Source organism: Thalassophryne amazonica, chromosome 3 (genome assembly GCF_902500255.1).
Source record: "Thalassophryne amazonica chromosome 3, fThaAma1.1, whole genome shotgun sequence".
NCBI classification, from domain to species: Eukaryota; Metazoa; Chordata; class Actinopteri; order Batrachoidiformes; family Batrachoididae; genus Thalassophryne; species Thalassophryne amazonica.
Window position 1 is genome coordinate 103984157 of NC_047105.1, and position 8113 is coordinate 103992269.

The following is an 8113-nucleotide window of genomic DNA, read 5'->3' on the forward strand; positions in this document are numbered from 1 at the left end:
GAATCAGTGTCGTCGACTGTGTCACAGTCACACCAGTCTCAGCCACCTACATTGCCAAAACGTGTAACAACTACTCGCTGGTCCTGCAGGGCAGATGCCACAAAAGCTCTTGCCAATGGATATTCAGCATTTGTTGATGCTTTGCAGAAACTAGCAGAAGACCAACAGGAAGCGGATAAGACAAGATCTGAGAGCAAAGGTCTTCTTGATGAAATGCTGAAACTGGAAAGTGGGATATACTGTGTCTTCTGGAATGAAATTCTCAATAGATTTGCTGGAACCATTCAGACCCTTCAGAGTGCAACACTGGATCTGAACAATGCTGTTGCTGCATTACAGTCATTGAGAGCCTTTGTTGAAGACAGACGAAATGCATTCAACAAATATGAAGCTGAAGGCAGTAAGCTATCTGGCTGCACAACATACCGTCAGTCCTCTTCCAGAGTCCGTAAGCGAAATGTGCAGCTAAGCCCATTAGACTATGGCCATGGAGCTGAGGCAGAAATGTCACCATCACAAAAGTTTAAAGTGGAAAGTTTCCTGCCTGTGATAGATAAACTCATAATCTGTCTCAATCAAAGACTGCAAAGCATATGGCAAAGTAACTGATCTCTTTGGTTTCTTGCATAGGCTTGACACAGCAGACTCAGCTGAAATTGAGGAGGCTACAAAGAAGCTATCGCAGGTATATCCTGGTGATTTGGAGACCTGCCTACCTGCCTTGCAGAATTTATCAAATTATTCATTGACAATGCTGCCTTAGAGAGCACTGTGTCGAAAGAGCTCCTCTTATATAAATTATTATGGGAAAAAGATGTTCGCTGCACTTTCCCAAATGTGGACGTGTTACTGAGAATATATCTGTGTTGTGTGGGCCGCCCGAAGAGGAGGTACTGCTGGCTCACCACCAGAGGGCGCCCTGCCTGTCGTCGGGTTTCAGGCACTAGAGGGCCCAATCGCCTCTCAGGAGCACCAGGAGCACCGGTACTGACAGCTGTCAGTCATCACTCATCTACACACCACACCATAAAAGCTTGGGAGAGACATCACAACTCTGCCGAGTTATCTGCTTACCCATCAGGTAAACTTACTCAGCCGTTCTGTGCCGTACGCACACGTTTTTGCATCTGAGCTTTTTGCAGTCGTAACCTTTTGTACACTTGCAGCTTGTAGCCGAGTTTGTGGAAGTTTGGGAGGAGCTGGCGTTTCCTCTCCTCACTTTCATATTTCTAAGTGATACATAAGGCACTGCGTTTGGAGGTGGACGTTTTTCCCTCAGGAAGGAATTGTATTTTTGCTGACTGTTTGCTGGGTGTACACACACCCAAGTGTAACCTGTGTCTGTTCCTGCCAGCAGTACCGGATCTGACAGCTGGAAGCAGCAGCCACCTGGGGCCTCAGGACTTGGTGGCTCCGGTGTGTTTGCAGGTCTCCATTGGCGGTGGAACCTTATGGGTCCCAGCTCTTCTCTGGTTAGGCGTCTCCTACCCTCGGGCCTGTCCACGCGTCATCTTTTGAGTTACTTAATTGACAGACTAAAAGCATCATTTGTTTCTGGTTGTGCACATTTGCTGCAATAAATTGTATTTATTGGTATCTCCATTGGCCGTTCATTTACGCCCCTTGGTGTGGGTCCGTGCATTTCACTTTCCCCAACAGGATAACTTGGCCACGTCATGGATTCCGAGGGGCACATACCACCGATTGAACAATTAATGGAGATGCAAGGTGCACAGGCTCCAGCAGGAGGTATGTTGGGTGAGTTGCAGCAGATTTTAACTACCCTCACTGCTCGGCTGGATTTGGTGACCGAGCAGAACATACTGCTCAATCGTAGGATGGAGGCTCTCACTGCTGAGGTGGAAGCGCACGGACAAGGCGCAGCTGCAGCTCCTCCTCCTGCGGACCTGTCGCTGAATAGAGACCCTCCAGTGGTCGTTCAACAGACCCCCCCCCCCCCCCCCCATCCCATGAAGCATACATTAGCCCCCCGGAACCGTACAGGGGTTGTGTCGAGACGTGCGCGGATTTTTTGATGCAGTGCTCGCTTGTCTTTGCACAACGCCCCATGATGTACGCGTCAGACCACAGCCGGGTGGCTTATGTTATAAATTTGCTTTGAGGCGAGGCACGCGCCTGGGCTACGGCGCTTTGGGAACAGAATTCACGAATCCTAGTGACATACACTAGGTTTGTGAGGGAGTTCAGACAGGTGTTTGATCACCCCAACCGAGGCGAATCTGCTTCAAATGTGCTACTGTCAATCCGACAGGGGCACAGGAGCGCCGCTGAGTATGCAGTCCACTTCCGCGTCGCGGCAGCGAGAGCCGGTTGGAATACGGTAGCGCTCCGCTCCACCTTTGTAAACGGGCAGTCTCCGGCCCTTAAGGAGCACCTGGTGGCGAAGGATCAACCGCGGGATTTAGACGGGCTTATTGACCTAGTTATACGGTTAGACAACCGATTAGAAGAACATCGACGGGAGCGAGACGAAGGACGTGGCTGGGCACGCACCGCCCCTCTCCCTTCCAGGTCCGAAGAAGCGCCACCCTCCCCCCGCTCCAAAGCCAGAGCACTCCGCGTGAAAACAGCTCCCCCTGCTGATGAAGCTATGCACACAAGCAGGGCTAAAATGAAATCAGTTAACAGACAAAGGAGGCTGACCCGTGGAGAGTGACCATATGCAGAAAAACTGCCCCAAGCGGTTAAACGCCAACACTCACCCTTAGAGACTGGGCTAAGGATGAGCCATAATACTCACACGGGTACTTCACGAAAATCCGCACGACTCCCAGTCACCATCCTCTGTGGGGATTTAACCCTTAATGCCCCAACACTAATCGACACGGGGTCAGAAGGGAATCTACTCGATAGTAGATGGGCTACAGAGGTAGGGCTCCCTCTGGTGGCCCTTCCTTCACCATTGAAGGTACGGGCACTAGATGGCACCCTTCTTCCACTAATCACACACCAGACACAGCCCTTAACTCTGGTTGTCTCTGGAAATCACAGGGAGGAGATTGTGTTCTTTATAACACCTTCTACCTCCAGGATTATTTTGGGTTATCTATGGATGATTAAGCACAATCCCTGGATCGATTGGCCGACTGGGGTTGTGGCTCAGTGGAGCGAAACCTGCCACCAGGAGTGTCTAAGATCCTCGGTCCCACCCAGTGAGACTGCTAAGGAGGAGGTCCGAGTTCCCCCAATCTTACAACGGTGCTGGCTGAATACCATGATCTTGCTGACGTTTTCAGCAAAGATCTGGCACTCACGCTTCCCCCGCACCGACCGTATGATTGTGCTATTGATTTGGTTCTGGGCGCTGAGTATCCATCCAGCAGGCTGTACAATCTCTCACGTCCTGAGCGCGAATCAATGGAGACCTACATCCGGGACTCTTTAGCTGCCGGGTTAATCCGGAACTCTTCCTCCTCGTTGGGTGCAGGTTTCTTTTTTGTGGGCAAGAAGGACGGCGGACTCCGTCCATGCATTGATTATAGAGGGCTGAACGAGATCACGGTTCGCAACTGATACCCGTTACCTCTATTGGATTCGGTGTTCACGCCCTTGCATGGAGCCAAAATATTCACAAAGCTGGATCTTAGAAATGCTTATCACCTGGTTGGGATCCGGAAGGGAGACGAATGGAAGACAGCATTTAACACCCCTTTAGGTCACTTTGAGTACCTGGTCATGCCGTTCGGCCTCACCAACGCCCCCGCGACGTTCCAAGCGTTGGTTAATGATGTCTTGCGGGACTTCCTGCATCGGTTCATCTTCGTGTACCTAGACGATATCCTCATCTTCTCCCCGGACCCTGAGACCCATGTTAAGCATGTACGTCAGGTCCTGCAGCGGTTATTGGAGAACCGGCTGTTTGTGAAGGGCGAGAAGTGTGAGTTCCACCTTACTTCTTTGTCCTTCCTGGGGTTCATCATCTCCTCTAACTCCATCGCACCCGATCCGGCCAAGGTAGCGGCGATGAGAGATTGGCCCCAACCGGTAAGCCGTAGGAAGCTGCAGCAGTTCCTCGGCTTCGCAAATTTCTACAGGAGGTTCATTAAGGGCTATAGTCAGGTTGTTGGTCCCCTTACAGCCCTGACCTCCGCAAAAGTCCCCTTCACTTGGTCAGATCGGTGCGAAGCCGCATTTAGGGAGTTGAAACGCCGGTTTTTGACTGCACCAGTTCTGGTGCAGCCCGATCATAACCGCCAGTTTATTGTTGAAGCGGATGCCTCTGACTCAGGGATAGGAGCCGTGCTGTCCCAGAGCAGGGAGTCCAATAAGGTTCTCCACCCTTGTGCCTATTTCTTTCGCAGGTTAACCCCAGCAGAACGGAACTATGACGTCGGCAATCGGGAGCTCCTGGCGGTGAAAGAGGCCCTGGAGGAGTGGAGACACCTGTTGGAGGGAGCTGTGGTTCCATTTACGGTTTTCACTGACCATTGGAACCTGGAGTACATCCGGACCGCTAAGCGTCTGAACCCCAGGCAAGCCCATTGGTCACTGTTTTTCGGACATTTTAATTTCCAGATCACCTACCGCCCCGGGACCAAGAACCAGAGGTCTAACGCACTGTCCCGGGTGAACGAAGAGGAAGTTAAGACAGAGCTGTCGGATCCACCAGACACCATCTTGCCGGAGTCCGCGATCGTCGCCACCCTCACGTGGGACGTGGAGAACGTCATCAGGGAGAGGCCCTGACCCGTCACCCAGACCTCGGTGGTGGACCAGCTAACCAGTTGTACGTCCCACCAGACGCAAGGGCTGCGGTTCTGGACTTCTGTCATGGTTCCAAGCTCTCCTGCCATCCAGGGGTGAGAAGAACCGTGGCAGTGGTCCAGCAGCGGTTCTGGTGGGCGTAGATGGAAACCGATGTCCGGGAGTATGTCCGGGCCTGTACCACCTGCGCCAGGGGCAAGGCTGTGCACCAGCCAGAAAAAGGACTCCTCCAGCCGTTGCCCGTACCTCAACGCCCCTGGTCATACATAGGCCTGGACTTCATCATGGGCCTCCCTGCGTCCCAGGAAATGACCACCATCTTGACGATAGTGGACCAGTTCTCCAAGGCGGCCCACTTCGTGGCCCTCCCGAACCTCCAGATGGCCCAGGAGACTGCAGACCTTCTGGTCCACCATGTCGTGCATCTGCATGGTATCCTGACGGACGTCGTGGTCCCCAGTTCTCCTCGCAAGTCTGGAGGAGTTTCTGTAGGGAACTGGGGGCCACCGAAGCCTGTCGTCCAGGTACCACCCCCAGACCAACGGACAAGCAGAGCGGTCTAATCAAGATCTGGAGCGGGCCCTACGGTGTGTAACCTCCGCACACCCGACGGCCTGGAGTCAACATCTGGCCTGGATCTTGTAGGCCCACAACAGTCAGATATCATCGGCGACCGGCCTCTCCCCATTCGAGGTATGTTTGGGGTACCAGCCCCCATTGATCCCGGCCGTAGAGGGAGAGGTCGAGGTCCCCTCGGTCCAGGCCCATCTCAGCAGATGCCGTCGGGTGTGGTGGACAGCCGGCTCTGCCCTTCTGAGAGCCTGGACGAGGGCGAAGGACCATGCAGACCACCGACGCACCCTGGCCCCCACTTACCAGCCCGGGCAGGAGGTCTGGCTTTCCACAAAAAACATTCCACTGAACACGGACTCACCCAAACTGACAGATCGCTACATCGGACCTTTCCCCATCCTGAAGGTCATCAGTCCAGCCGCAGTGAAGCTTAAACTCCCAGCTTCACTGCGGATCCACCCCGTGTTTCATGTGTCAAAAATCAAGCCGTATCACACCTCGGACCTATGCACCCCCGGACCAGCGTCGCCTCCTGCCCGCATCATCGACGGCGAGCCAGCGTGGACGGTACGCAGGCTCCTTGATGTTCGCCGGAGGGGTCGGGGTTACCAGTATCTGGTGGATTGGGAGGGGTACGGACCCAAAGAGTGTTCCTGGGTGAAGAGGAGCTTCATCCTGGATCTGGCCATCCTGGCCGATTTCTACCAGTGACACCCCGACAAGCCTGGTCGGGCGCCAGGAGGCGCCTGTTGAGGGGGGGGTCCTGTTGTGTGGGCCGCCCGAAGAGGAGGTACTGCTGGCTCACCACCAGAGGGCACCCTGCCCGTCGTTGGGTTTCATGCACTAGAGGTCGCAGTCGCCTCACAGCTGTCAGTCATCACTCATCTACACACCACACCATAAAAGCTTGGGAGAGACATCACAACTCTGCCGAGTTATCTGCTTACCCATTAGGTAAACTTACTCAGCCATTCTGTGCCGTACGCACAGGTTTTTGCATCTGAGCTTTTTGCAGTCGTAACTGTCGGGTTTAGAATACCTTTTGCTTTGAGGAAGAGACAACCAGGCAATAAAACAAGTGAGAAATAGAATTCAATTTAAGCTCGCGAGGAGTGCAGTCAGGCTGTACACCAAAGCTACACTAAAGTCTGGCCTGTGCTCCCGCTCTTTTTATTTAGGACTTCCCTACATACATGGGCGGTACAGCTCCTGAGGGGAAGAGTGATAGCGCGTGAGCTGTTGCCGCAGAACTGCTGATTGCATAATACATTCAGGATGTTCAGAACCTTTTTTAATCTTGGGCTCGGTTAAGATGTGTTTAAGACATCTAACGATTAATCACACTTCTTCTGACAAAAGGACTGATGTATCACAATCACACTGTGGTTGGAACATTCAATTCTCTATTGCAGAAACACGTCATGTCACATATCTTAAGTAACCTTCACCCATCACATCAGTACAATACACTTTATCAGAGCAGAGAGAACTACATTCTACCAGAGCAGGGAACACAAAACATGCATGATAAAATAAAACAGTGTATCTACAGAATAACTCCAACATTTCCCCCCTGTTTATCATGCATTCCAACGGTATTACATCTTCACCTAAAAGTAAACAATTGTTACTAAGCAACCACTTCTTATTCAGATTTTCAGCTGCAGGGTCATTAAACAATGGTAAGAATACATTTACACTCGGGAGGTCTTATCATTGGTGTTGAGGTCATTGTCAGGTTCACCATAATCACCTGGATCAGGGAACAGATCTGGAAGATAGTGGTCGTAGTCGTCTTCTTCATCAGTCTCATTATCGTTATCGCCTGGATGGTTACCCAGAAGGGGGTATGCCTGAGCTGAATCCTGTCTGGCTGGTGAGATAGCAGTGGTTATCATTCTATTGACTAGACCACGTAGACAAGGAATACAACAGCATCCACACAAGGTCAGAATTGCAGCAAAAACTGCTATAGATATAAGCGCAGAGGAGACCAAAGTGCGATACTTCCCAAACACGTCCAGCCACGAGTCCCAGAATTCGGCATTAATGCCGCTGTGATCCTTCATCTTCTTGTTCAGTGTCCGCAGGCCCTCAGTGGCCTGGGTCAGGCTTCCATCGGCTGCTGTGTTGTTCAGTATGAATGTGCAACACTGTTCTCCAAACATTGCACAGACTCCTCCTTTCTCAGTGAGTAGCATGTCCAGGGCTATGCGGTTCTGGAAGGCCATCAGTGAGGTGGCTGCCAGTTGGGAATGTACCGCTTTAAAACCTTCCTCTGTCCAATTTCCCAATTTCTGCACGTTGTAGTGGATGTAGTTTATTCTGTCTACGTTCTTATTAATTGAGCACCACCAACAGATGGAGGATTCGAATCCAGCTGCTATCTGATCAGCCAGTTTGTACTCATCAGGCACTCCTCTGGGGACTCCTATTGCGTCAATATATGTTGGATCTCCCACTCCTTTCCAATCTCTTTTTACTCTATGCCAATTTTCAGGCACCACAGACTTTAGGTGCGTCAGCAAGTCCTTGGCTAAAATGGGAATGGCTTTTACTGGGAGGAGTAGGGACACTAAAGCACAGTAGCCTGACACATTCCTAGGCAATCTGTCAAAAATTCTATTATCTCCACACCACCACCACACGTCACTTCGGCTGACTGGTACAAATGAACCGTTTATCTGTATTATTCGACTACACCACTTAGTCTCGTTCAGATTTCCCAGTGGTTTCCCTGTTCTGGGCAGTTTGATACAGGAGAAATTTCCCAAAGGTACCTTTTCTGAGAATATTGGTTTGTTTTTTACCGCAG